Here is a 13,586-nt window from a genome sequence, read left to right as displayed (position 1 = left end):
TTTGAACTAAACAAAACATAACGTCTATTAGTTAGTTTTAAAAGGACTTTTTGGGATTACGAGATTTATTTACTTCGTACCTCCACAAAACAGGAGTGAATTAGAGAAGAGTTACAGCCAAGAAGCGGCCCCGTGGCCTAATGGATAAGGCGTCAGCCTCCGGAGCTGAAGACTGTGGGTTCGAGTCCCACCGGGGTCGGATTTTTTTGTTTTTGTTTCTTACATAACACATTCTTAATTGGTTTTACACCATTTAATATAGCTCATGACACATTTGTTAACGAAATTGGACAAATTGGTCACATTATGCAGACTAACAGCGAACTGATCTATTTTTCACTGTATGCACATTTGCAAACGTGTGAAGAAGTATTGTCGTTAACTTTACATTATGGGGAAATAGCATGAGAAAGATAGGTGGTTGGCTTGTTGCGTGCCGGTGTAATAGTGTGAAATTTGGATTTTTACGAAACATACAAACTCATTGGTTGTATTGCGTATGACGTAAGCGAACATAATTACAGGTCACGTGAGTGGGTTGGAGTCCATATAAGGTAAAAGAGACCAGATTTCATAGGAGTCCAAATTCTATATGACACCGGCAGCCAACGGGCAGACGTCACAGGTGGCATAAAGTCTTTTGAAAATGACACTGCAATCAAGAAGATAGTGTATGGGTCATAGTAATTCCTCGAAGTTACAGCATAAACTAGGAAGCACTCAGAGAGCGCAAAGCTTCGCTAAGGCTACACGATTCCCCGTCATATTGACAGTACACCCAAAAGAAATAATCGCTTAATAATAGTGAAGAATCCTTCAAAAAATCTTGGATCCAGACCCAGATCCGGATCACTTCCAAAATCTAATCGATTTGTACTTGTACCAAGGACCACCCCTGCAAAATTGTTCATGCAAATCCGTCCATAACTTGTTGAGTTATCTTGTTAACAGACAAACCAACGAACAAACTAACCAAATCCGATAAAAAACATATAACTTCCTGGACTTACTTCAAGAAAATAAATTCTGCTGGGATACCGTCGATGGTTTTACACGCATAGGGCAGGGTGGGGCGTCATCACCCCGAAGTCCGGGAACCGTCAAAATATGTATGCACAAGCGCAGTTGGAATTGAGGAATTTCACGTGACGTCATAGGTCAGTGATTACCCACATGCCCACCATATTGGACTACTACGGTTGCACACTAGTAATAGACTGCCATACGGACCCTAGTGATGCATACGCCCACTTCCGAAATTCTGGGGAAATACTCACAATTCTCCAAGGTGTTTGAGACACATGTCAATTTAAGGCTTATTTCATTATCTTTCATTTTCTGCTCAATGTTTAGGGATTAACAATGACTTTTGGGAGAAAAATCTGATATTGACGACCGCAGAACATGCACGTTACGCATAAAGCAATGTACATGTACTGTACAAATGAGCGAGCACGCTAGACGTCCAAAATGGCGGATCTTGCACCGTTCACGTGATGATGTCACATGGATGCAAACCCCCAACACCTAACTTGTTAGTCTATTCGTGCGAATACACTAAAACGCTACCTTTATTATTTCCGGACGGAACCTTATTAAACACTTTCGGAGGCGGTTTTGCAATAACTCGCTGGCGCTAAATGTAACAGAAGTTCGCGTGCACTGTTGCCACATCCAACCATGCTTCAACACCATATATGTCTGCGCGTCACTGCATACTGGCCGGCAAAGCACAAGCAGACACATCACATGACTGATTCATTATCCAGAGAGAAAACAAAATGAGCTGCAACATTACAATTCGGTCCAGGAATATATTTTAGGGGCACGTAGGGACATTTGGAATGACCCGGAAATGTACCTACCGATTTAAAGGTAGTATTTGCTTTTGCTGTACTTTTCAGAAATGGATGAATTTGGGGGTTAGTATTTTATTGTTACACTGACCTGTTTAAAGTTTTGTGCTCTTAGATGCCGGAAGCTGAAACCAAGAAAAAAATGCAGTATTTGTTGTCTGGTTTCCTGATCCTACTTCCGACGAAACGGAGCAATTTATAGACGTAGGGGAATTGTCAGGTCAGGGAACCACACTAGCTGGATTGCATCCGTTCACGGCGGATGTGTAACCGATTGCAAACAAAATATGGAGTAACTAAATATGGTAAATTGGGGGTAGGATTTGAAAAAAAGGTGGTTTGTTTCCAACGATGGTCGGTAGACCATCGTTGGAAAGACCATCGTTGGAAATTGATACAAAAAAATCAATTTTTCGTGAAAATGACAGCACAACAGGTGCAATGATTTCACAGGATGCTTGAGACTATTACTCATTTACAGTCAAGTAAGGTACTTCATAACAATTTGGTAGTTTTGTTTTTCAATGTTTGCAAATGTATAATTATCACCGTTAACGAGAAAATCCTTGCTCGAAGTGACGATAGGACTGGAAATTATTCCATTCCGACACATTATTTATGTTCCGACGACCCTATGTTCCGACTGCACATATTCCTATTCCTAACCCTAACCCTAACCCTAACCGGGAGTAACACAATCTTATGTGCGGGTTGTCGGCACATAGGGGTGTTCGAACATAGGGGTGTCGGAACATATAGCAGTCACCGTTTTGGAATAATTTGCTCGCAGTCACAGATTCGTACGTGCGTTAGCCACGGAATCCATGCGTGACCCCATGGTTGTACATGCACTGTTCTTAAGATTTTGAGAAAATTCTTGCTTGAAACGAAAACATGCGCAATGAGCAAATATTTCCATGTACCTTCATTTAACTGATGAATAAAAGAGTAACTACTACGTGTACATGCATGCATTTCCCTTGGGAATACAGGGCGAGTCAAAAAAGGAAACCCAAATGACGGGACCATTTTGTAATGAAGTTCTGCATGTAGCACTTTCAAAATCTAGGATATGAAAGCCCAATTAATAAACTTTATTTCAGTACAAGAATCACTCAAATCACTCATGTACAATTCAAGTTAAGGAATTTTAAACACAAACACCGTTTTAAAATTCTGTCCACGGATCACAAAAAAGGTAAGTGTTCTTTCAGCAAAACGAAAACAGTTCAAATACTTCCCTATGCCATTTGCTGTTCCTTTTTTTTACTCACACTGTATAGGCCTGCAAAAAAAAAAGAACCTACATGGTTGTAAAGGGGACAAGTACATGTACATAACAATAAGGCTGGACAGGTAATTTGACTATCATGCGGCATTACTATCATGTGTTCAAAATCAAGTATGCATGACACCCTGCTGGACGTATTATATGAGATGGACTGAATTATTGTCTTAGCATTTAGAGTTACCATCGGACACTTCAATGCTAGATATCGCTTCACAGTCTTTCACAGTCCATTTCTCAAACTGTGTTTGCACAAACACCTCCGTATATAGCTGCTACAGTTGTTGACCAAAAAGATACGGAGTTTGGTTCACTACTCGATAAAGTGCAAAGAGAATGGTCATTCATCAGGAATGTCGCTTATATCAAGAACCGTGACGCTCTTCTGGCTTCTAATAATAACTGCACATGCAATATTCACCAAAGGTAGAACAAGAAATAGCCGTCGAACCTTATCACACTGCTAGCTGCAAACTTTCTCGAATTCTTGTTTGCACAAACACCTCCGAAGCTGCTACTGTTGATCAGATAGTGTGCAAAAGGGGTGCGTTAAGCACCGAGAAAGGCACCCATTTCAGACGCTTCCAAAAATAATTAATGTAATTCACAAAATTGGAAAATCAAATAGCCGTCGTGCCTCATCACTGCAGCAAAGTTATCCTGAACTCATGTTCGCACGAACACCTCCGTAGTTGCTATACTGTTGGTAAGAAAGAGTGCAAAGAGGATGCAGACCTTCACGAAAAGCACTCACTTATTTCAGAAGCAATCCCTTTCACAAATAATCATACACCAATTCAGCAAATATGAAATATGAAAAAAGCCGTGGAGCTTCATCATTGCAGCAATTTTCTCTGTTTGCCCAAACATCTCGATTACTATTTCAGTTGATTAGCTGCACGTGAGAAAATAGACAGGGCACCAGAATGTACAAAGCATGCTGCTCTCTTTCGACCAAAACTGTGCAAAATTGAATAAGATCTGAAATGAAATGGCCGTCGCTCCTCATCACTGTTTTCTATTCCTCGCCATATCGCAATGATTGATACCTGCCCAATAAGTATTCTATATGATGATTGTGAGGTGCCAGACTCCCATATAGTTTCAAATCAATTTATTGATATATGGCAGTCCTCTGCGTGGAATATCCTTCAACTCATATAGGGAAAAAAAATCATCGGAAACAATTATCTTCCATTTTAAGTGGTGACAGAGCGAATAGCTAGTCTGCCGGACGCCACAATGAAATAGAAGACGGCAATTGTCCACTAAGTATGCTACACAATTGAAGGACGAATGTCTCATGCGTGGGTTCTCTTAATGTTAAAATGTTACAGTTGACTCAGTTATGGTGTTTTTTTTTCATGTCTTGTATTTTGTGCAACCACCGCGTTGAGCCATGGAGGAACTAAACGTTATTGGTTTCTCATGAGAAGATGCAGCGTACCAAAAGATGTATGGTGTCTGAAAAGAAACGTGGTCTGGATTAACGATTTTTTCTTTCTTAAAAAGTAATCAAATTTGATGCACCAATGAAGTATGTCTTAAAGGAGCATGTTAAAATTGATCCATGCTATCAGAAGTTATGCATTTTTACTAAGAGAACCTATTTTTGTAGCTGTCCATGGAATGCCATTGGGAACTATTGAGCTGATTGAGAATTACAGATTACACACAGGCATTCAAATACAAATGAGATTTCAGTTTTTAGAGTCAAGACTGAAACATTATTTGTATACTGTCAGATTTTGTGTTTTGGATAATGAGGAACAAGTCAACTCTTTGTATCGTCTGAAATATTGATGGCGATTGCTGTCTGTTTTCCTTTGCAAGTTTTCGTTCAGTCACAAGGGTTGGAAAAACGTTAATGTTTCATTGTATTTAATGGGTATTCATCAGTTCGAAGAACGGTGAATGATCAGAGGTGGACAGCTGCAATTTGTGATCTCTGTATTAAAATAGACATGGACTTAAAATAGACAATAGACTTGGGAATAAAGTATGCAAATTACGTGACGATTTCACAGTTATTAGTCAATTAAATAATTCGTTATTCCTATTTTATTTTATGAAACAGAGTGAAGTCGACCACTTTCTTTTTGAATCACCCTGTATGAAAACTCTTTCCAAAACATTATACTTTTAAATAAATCCTCCCCTGGCCATTTCTCTTTATGGTCAATCGTGAATTTTTTTTGTATCCTCTCCGAATCTCCTCAGAACAAGAAAAATACGGATCTCGATTACAATAATTGAATTATTTAAAGGCACTTGTAGGATATCAATTCCGTCGAAAGTGGGATAAAAGAGTAGCTGTTGCTGGATATCTTGCCAAACGTTGGCCAAAAATGTCAACTGCCTACACGCTTTGAGTCAAATTTGTATCAAATTTGGTAAGCGTCTACTCAAGTTACCCCAAAACAGGGATAATTTCATGCCAATTGTTAGATATAGAACAACATATGCTCATCATTGTGTTTACGTACAGTGTAACGTTTCTGCAGAACGTTTGTGCTCGGGTATCAAGCGAGAATATTCAGAGAGCCGACTGGCCATTTTGGAAAAAAGCCGTTATTTCGTGATATTCGATGAGCGGGAAGCCTGATGACAGAGAAGAATTGAACGATTTTAAGGGGGAAAAAATATGTTGTGGAAAAGTGATGGCATGAGGTGCATGTGAGGATTACTCCAAATTGGCCTTATTCACCAAGTTAGCCATTTAAGATCGTGCTCCCCGAATCAATTTCGTTTATTTTACACTACTAAATATGAGGGGCCAGACTATTTGATTATCGCAGTGCCCGTCTTAAATTTCAACCATATTTTAGGCATCTGGGCCAAGACATTACATTTTATCCTTAAATTTAAGGATTATATTCTACACTTTGCCTCCATTACACCTATTTCATTCCTTCATCTTACAGTTTCTTTTTATACTTGCCGAGATAGCCTTTATTTTTCAAGATGGCCGACTCGTGAATAAGGCAATTTGAATTCGATCCTAATGTTCGGCATGTGCATTCTGCACCGCTGCTGTCGTGACCTGCTTGACCTTTTCTAACCAAAGGAGGAAATAATACCTGCTCACTTACATGAACAAGATAGGAATTGTGATTCATTGTACTTTTTTGTACCGTTGTGCATGATCGTCAATATGTTCGTGATATCGATCAACCGAGCTGAGTGTGTACACAAACCAATGGGTTTTTTCTCCTTTACGATTCATGTCACACGTTTAACACCGAGTACCATGCACATGTCATGTCTACAGTTACAAATCAAAGGCCACTTCATCAATGATAAACATGCATTCACGTGAGAACAGCAAATGATGCCTTAACAGTGTTGTTACCATGCCAACACAGTGACAGCTTGAAGACAGTCACTATTACCAGGTACTCGTTTCTAGTGGTTGGCACACGATTGGGGCAAACACGCATGCTAGTACAACGATCGGGCAAAAGCGGAAATATTACACAATCTTGCGGGCCTACGTTTAATTTGCATCCCTCGCCTTTCAACCAAGCCTCCTCGCAGTGTTGTATCACCGGTTGCCGTACCAACGAGACAAGACAAGCCTAGCTAAACCGGTCCCAGCGTGCACGGATATATTTTCAGACTGGAAGTCTTTTCATGCATCTGGTCCACACAATGGGCCAGATTTAGCCAAATCATTGGCATTAGGGGTACCCCTATTCGAGCACTGCCCGGCTTACAAGTGACAGTCAGCCATTCAATGAGCAAAAAAATTACAGGGCGATTTTTGAAAGTGTTATTTGAATGAATATGTACCAGAAGTCTCATGTTTCGTCAATTATGAATATGATACTCTTAAGGAAATACAAAAATAACACACTTGCCATGACTTGAATTGATGAGGAGCACACGCAGTCTGTTGCATGCTTCGGGTGTCTGGGTAAACACTGCGAGTTGTCACCGTTGACTGGCTCCAATCAACCGTGCCTCCGTTCCAGCCGGCGATTACATTTTTTATCTGCAAACAAGTATAGTCACTGACCACAATGCGCATGCGTCAGTTGTAAACGGAAACTCTTTCGAACTAACCTCCCTTAACAAATTCTCCTGAGCCATTAATCAGGAATTAAGGTAAAATTGACGACTAGACACGATGGTGCTTCAATATTTGCACGAAATCCAAATAATAGGCCTTTCTTTTGTTTGTAAACATTGGCGCCATTTTGTATGGGCTGCCGTAAGCGCACAAATTGAAGCCGTGGTTGGCAACATATTTTTCCATCAACACATAGAAGAAAGGCATATGTAGGAATTATTTTGTAGCTTTGTTGAAAATGTTGTATTTTCAAGTATCAAATAATATTTTGGTGATCTGTAATAACTCTTCTTCATTTTTGCAGTGTTGGACCTTCCATAGTTTTGCAGGCCGTGGTTGGCAAAAATGCAGTTTGCCAACCAAGGGCAGAAAGGTCTATACGCACGCGTGAAACATATCACGTGTTATATATTATTTCAATCACGTGATATTTTCCACGCATGCGTACTTTGGTACGTGACTATACTCGGTTGCAGAAGAGAAATTTACTTTCCGTCGCAAGGACACGCGGGACTGATGCGGCGGAAGGACACCTCACGAGGAGACTGATTGCGTCCCCTGCAGCATTCACCGTGCACCAACCATCATCATCATCATCGTATACTCATCAGCGCCAATTGATGTGCATTGCTTAGGCCCTGTAACCATCCTGTTCATTTGGCGCCTTTGGCGGTCTGCCAAGGCCGGAACCATTTTTTTTCCGTCTGGGCACAATGTTACACAACACCGAGCTCACGGTTTTCGGATATTAATTATGATGATATCATCGGTAATGTACTGTGTATACGTGGTTTTGAAGCATTCATTCTTGGAACCCCGGGCTAAAAACGTAATGCCTAAATGGGCCTGATAATATGCAATACTGGCACTCATAATCATACATAATCAGTACAATATGGATCCGGGATCCGGCATCCGTCAACATAAACGGGAACACATCAACTTGTCGGTGTGTGTGGACAAATCTTTCAGTGCAGAAAGCAAAGAAAGATTGTTTTATTTGCTTGATTTTAGAACTCTAGTAGCACGGTCACCAGCACCATTATGAATGGCAGATTTTTGACCAGTAGGCCTGATTTTTGGGAAATAAAGTCGTTTAAAACAGCGGGCGCCATATGAAATTGCAACCTGATGAATAATACGTTTGGTTACAAATCAACTGCAAGTAATTCGTCAGGAGACGAAACAAATATATTTTCTTACTTTAATTTGAGAACTTCTCTGTCAACAAATTGGCCTGTATTTTTTTTTATCATCCTCTTCCCCTGTGAAATATATTGATTTCCGTGGAAGCTAAATGAAATCGAATCCTATCATGCTGCGAAATGCATCTTGGCGTTCAACCTCTGTCTCATCGGCGGTAATCAAACCCACCGGATAAATCTTCTTGTTTACTTTGCAAACGGCTGTTTCGTGTGTAGAACAGAAGTCCAGGGGGAGTATGAATTACGGTTTACTGAGATTTAGGGCAAAATACTACTACAGTAATAAAGCAAGCGTAGTAAAGCTATCCAAAAGCCAACACAATTCTGTTTAAGTGATTCCGAATGTCTTTTCACTGGTCGTCTTTCATGCATCTGGTCTACACAATGTGCCAGATTTAGACCATTCATTTAATGTTGCAAGGGGCAGAAATCTCGATAAATGCATTTTGCGTTTTCACGAAGAGCCACATAAATTTTGGCCCTCTGAACGCGAAAAAAACCCATTGCACGGAAATACGTAAAAGTAGGTTAAATGAGATTTGCGTTTTCACGAAGAGCCACATATCTTGTTACATTTTCAGCTGCGCGCGCGTACTCACGCGCGCCTATGGAAATACACGTTGAACCAACCTCGTCCCCAGGGTGTCAAGCAGTACGCGCCCACCACTACCTGCTCTCTCACCCTGGTATTGGATCATTTGCATGTGCAAGATTTTTGAACACGTATGCAAATGAGGAACAGTCTGGTGCCTGGATATGCGTTACACATTAGCGTTTGTTTTTGTATGCGGTGTCTGGGGTAAAAACAGAGTCAATTCGTAGCAGCGCGAGCACGGCGTGAGTTACGAAAACACGATTTTTGAAATCAAACTGTTACGATCTTATCGAGACAACATGCAGTATCATATTTCATATTAATATGAGCAAATTGGAAAGGAAATTAGTATTTTCGAGAAGGCGTGGACGAATGATCGCGAAAACACGTACTGCACGTTGTGAATAATAACACCAAGTACACGATAAAAATCCATTACTAGCCAATTGCGGTATCCAATCAGGATACAGGAAGAAAGTTTCCTATCCAGGGTTTACTATTGGAAACGCGGTTGGAAATAAAGTAAGCACTGGGGACGAGGTTGACGTTGAACAGAAAGAGCCAATATGTCGGAAACCTGAATTTGCGTTTTCACGAAGAGCCACATATTTTTACTAATTAATTTTCACTAATTAACTGCTGTATTAAATCTTATTACCGAGTTCATGTAAAACTTCAGCTCTCGTAGAATCGTGTGATGGTTTCCTTGCTGCACAATAACAGCACAAAGTTGTTGTAAAGTAGTATTTCTTGAAGTTTTAAAATATGAGAAACTTCTTTTGCAATTTTCTCGAAAACAGTTTTCTTCAAAATCAACATCATGGCTGTTCGTGAAAACGGTGACGGTATGTACAAAGCCAAAACAGATTTATGGGCTAAGAGTGAGCTTAAGTTCCAAAAATTACGACTATACTAAATCTAAACTATACTGTGTATAGAAACACACCCTTTTCGCAAATACACACACTCTCGTTACTTACCCAATAACCTAGTTTAAGAGTAATGATATCAGCCCTACATCGCACACAAACAACAAGGCAACAGGTCTTAATTGACCTGAAATACCATTTAAAGAAAAACACAACTGTTTGATGTTTACTTAGAACGAAATCATTCCCTGCTGTCGTACAGGACTAGTAAAATGGAAGGATGTCATTCACGACATTAAACAGCCGCAGGTGCGTTCCACATTTTCGTAGGTTGGTAACTAAAGCTTGGCGTATGGTGGTAGGTGATATGATTGTAGGCTAATTATTACGGCACTATATACACCTGCTCAATCTATTGATTTTTTTCCCCCGTCGCCCGAAGTTGGTTCATGGTTAAAAACAACCCGACGGCTAATCAGATCGTGCCAGAAGCAACCATACAACGGCGTAACATAATCGAGGCTGCAGTAAAGATACAGAGACAGAACAGTACTGAAATCAACCGAACAGAACATGGTCCTGTTTTAATTCGGCAGTTGATTGCATCTCAGAATGCTGATCGTGTTAATGTAACTGTTGTTTGTTGCACTTCGGGGCACCATAAGGATACTCGGGTAATAAGTTCTATCTACAGAAACATGGTTTGTTGCCGAATGGACCGTTCTAACATTTTGGTGTGTGCACACTTCAAACGGAGCATGTGACCAAGTTTCAACTACAGTTGGGGTGGTCACCTGACCAAAAGTTGCGATCGCAATCAGTCAATGAACACTGATTGCTTGAGCTGGCGTGGTCACGTGACCAACAGTCGCAATCTCATTGGCCATGCACGCTGTTTGATTGACAGGCATTCGTGAATCGTGGCACCGCGAGCCTTCTCAATAAGTTTTTCCCTCCTCGGAAAACTCTTTCACATTCGTGCCTCACTAAATTTCCCACCGAAGATTTAAATTAGGCACAACTCCTGTGCTATGACGGGACAGAAATATGTGTTACGTACTAGCCTTGTCTATCATAATTAGGCTTGGCCCAAGACTAGATTTTTTGGATTTGGTTTCTAAAGCAGCCAGTGCCTCCGTGGTGGCTGCATTTGCTATGGACCGAATGCGTTAGCAAACATCTAATTTTGATTCAGACTTGAGCCAAGACTATGTCTTCAACAGTTCACGATTTTGATTCTGTTCTGTGGTGCTTTCAAACGGCTCAGTGCAGTCGGTAAAGCAGGTATGCTGCATTATTCAAACCAAATCTGACGGCTACAAATTACAAAATCAAACTCAGTCGCTGCCAATTCCAGTAAAAAAAATTCTCTATCCTTTCTAAAGATCCCCCTCCCTTTAAAAACACGCGTGCCAACAACGGCCAAGGTCGGATTTTGTTTCCGTTCTTGATATAAAATTTAATTACTGGCATTGTCAAAACTGTCATCCATATTCGGCAAATCTGATATTTCTCTCCACCACAATCAGTTCTAAGACCTTTCTGACGCTTAACTGTCGTGCATGAAACGCCACGGATGGGCCTTTGCCCTGCGACATCTCATCCGCGCGAGAGCACATTCATGTTACACGGGCAGATTTTGCTTTCGGAGCACAGTTCCCAGGAGGCGACTCCGGGGTGCCAAGTCCAAAGCTGCCTTTACCGCACCCCAGGCCCTCTCTCTAGCCAAATAACTTAATTAGTGGACCCTCACTTCAGCAGGTATTCGGGTATCGATGCCCCGAGACGATCGAAAGCAACCCATCTTAATTTTTAGGTCAGTGAGTGGAACGAACGGTTCGAGGATGGCGTGGGGCCGGAAGGGCACGCGCAGGAAGCGAGAAAGAAAAAAATACGGCGATGGATTTTGTGGTCGATTCCCAGTTGGTTTGGGCAAATGGGGAAGTGTCAAGCTCGCGCGCGGACGCCTATATCTCCTGACTCCTGATGCTAAATCGTCGAACGTTTAAGCTGCCTGCTCGTGCTTGGCAAGCAAGCACCAAGAAATAAAAAAAATCACTCCTCTCGAAATTCGAAAACAGTCGATCCACGGATTTGTGACCCTCGATTGATTTGATCTCGGGGAAAATAAAGTTGTTTCATTGCGCAGAAGGCATGTTTGTATTGGGCCCTCGTGCAGGCTTAAAAAAAAACATCAATTTCCTCCCCCCCCCCCAAGAATCCGTAATCCGTAGTACTTGTCATTTCATCCAAATGACGCAGTGCTCAATGATGATTTTAATTTAACTTAGGGATGCGACAAAAGCAAATGATATATATTTACCGAATTTCAGGAGGTGTTTCTGTAAACTGCGCATTCGTGACATCCAGGTCGATCCGAACATTATGCGCGTGGATGCTACCCATGAGCCGGTTCGGCCGCCCAACTCAGCGCGCACGAAGGGATATAACGTGCTGGGATGCGCCCAATTTGGCTACACACATGGGCGACGCGAGAGAGGGTGCAAGGGGCGCGCTTGCCCCCCCCCCCCCCCCCCGGAAAACGGGGGAAAAAGAGGGGGGAAGGGGGGAGAAAGAAAAAGAGGCGCGAAGTCATAGTGCTGTTAATTTAATGGGTGGGGTAGGGGGCAAATTAATGTCCCTGCCCACCCTCGAAAAATGATAAATCGAAAATATGCTGGAAAAGTACAGGGATTTCGGGGGGGGGGATGTGCTTTGCCCCTCTCTAGAAAAAAACCAGGCGACGCCCATGGATACACAACGACTTTAAACGAAATGATGTTAATTGGAAAGACCATTTAAAAGAAGGATATAAACGTTCACACAACCATCCTTTCAAAACTGGGCGTTTTTGTGTTAGGCCTATACTTGCGAGAACGAATTTCGGGGGTAAAAATTTTTACTCTCAAAAATCGAGCTGTTGGGTGCTAGTCGTGAATCCTGCCGCATACGTAACACCAGTGCATCGCATTCTGCGGACGTGCGAGAAATACCATTTGTGAGCGGGCCGTCACCGCGTTATGGGGAGGTTTTTTTTATGTAAGGCAAATTAGGACCGAGTTACGGGGATTTCTGCTGTCCCCACAGCGTCTTCGGCCCCCATAGACCATCGGACAACTCGTGTGTAGTCCCCACAGTTACGGAACAAGGAGGTGTATTGGTGATGTGTGCATTATGGAAATACGTGTGTACAGGTTATCCTATACGACCGAGGACTTGGGACAATGGGGTGTTTGCGATAACAATGGGCCAGACACTGCCCGAGGACCTGGGCAATAGTCCTCGGGAGAATTTCGTGTACAAACCTTATGGGAGCTGTCGAGAAAAAGTTAGGGTACAAACAAAAGGGAACAAAAGAAATGAAGGGGCCGGTCCTCGTGAGTATAGTAAAAACACGACTGTGTGCGTATGCCACGATGTCTGCCACGTCAGAAGTAAAACAAAAACCGGGGGGTCTTTTCTTGAGAACGGCAAGACATTAGTTTAGTTACAATTCAACCACACCTTTGAAATAGGATAAGTAAACAATCCAAAACATGGCATTTTTGGAGATTTCAGGCCGTAATACCCCTTTAAGATTTTTTTGATATAAATATATATGTGTGTGCAAAATCATAGTGGGTACCTAGAATATTGAAGAGAAGTTCTCATTCTAAAAATAAAAGAATGGACAGTAAAGTCCATTTTTAAGAAAATTTTTA

The 13,586-nt window shown here is 41.6% G+C and overlaps 1 non-coding gene across 1 annotated transcript; it reads left to right on the top strand.

Annotated features, from left to right (window-relative positions):
• The first annotated feature begins 126 nt into the window (after positions 1-126).
• Trnar-ccg lies at positions 127-199 on the top strand. The gene has a single exon. It is a non-coding gene; the product is annotated as a tRNA-Arg (tRNA).
• Positions 200-13,586: the final 13,387 nt, after the last annotated feature.

Source organism: Patiria miniata, unplaced genomic scaffold, assembly GCF_015706575.1.
Source record: "Patiria miniata isolate m_02_andy unplaced genomic scaffold, ASM1570657v1 HiC_scaffold_16, whole genome shotgun sequence".
NCBI lineage: Eukaryota > Metazoa > Echinodermata > Asteroidea > Valvatida > Asterinidae > Patiria > Patiria miniata.
The sequence above is the reverse complement of the archived record's forward strand: the minus strand, read 5'-3'. Positions and strand labels throughout refer to the sequence as shown.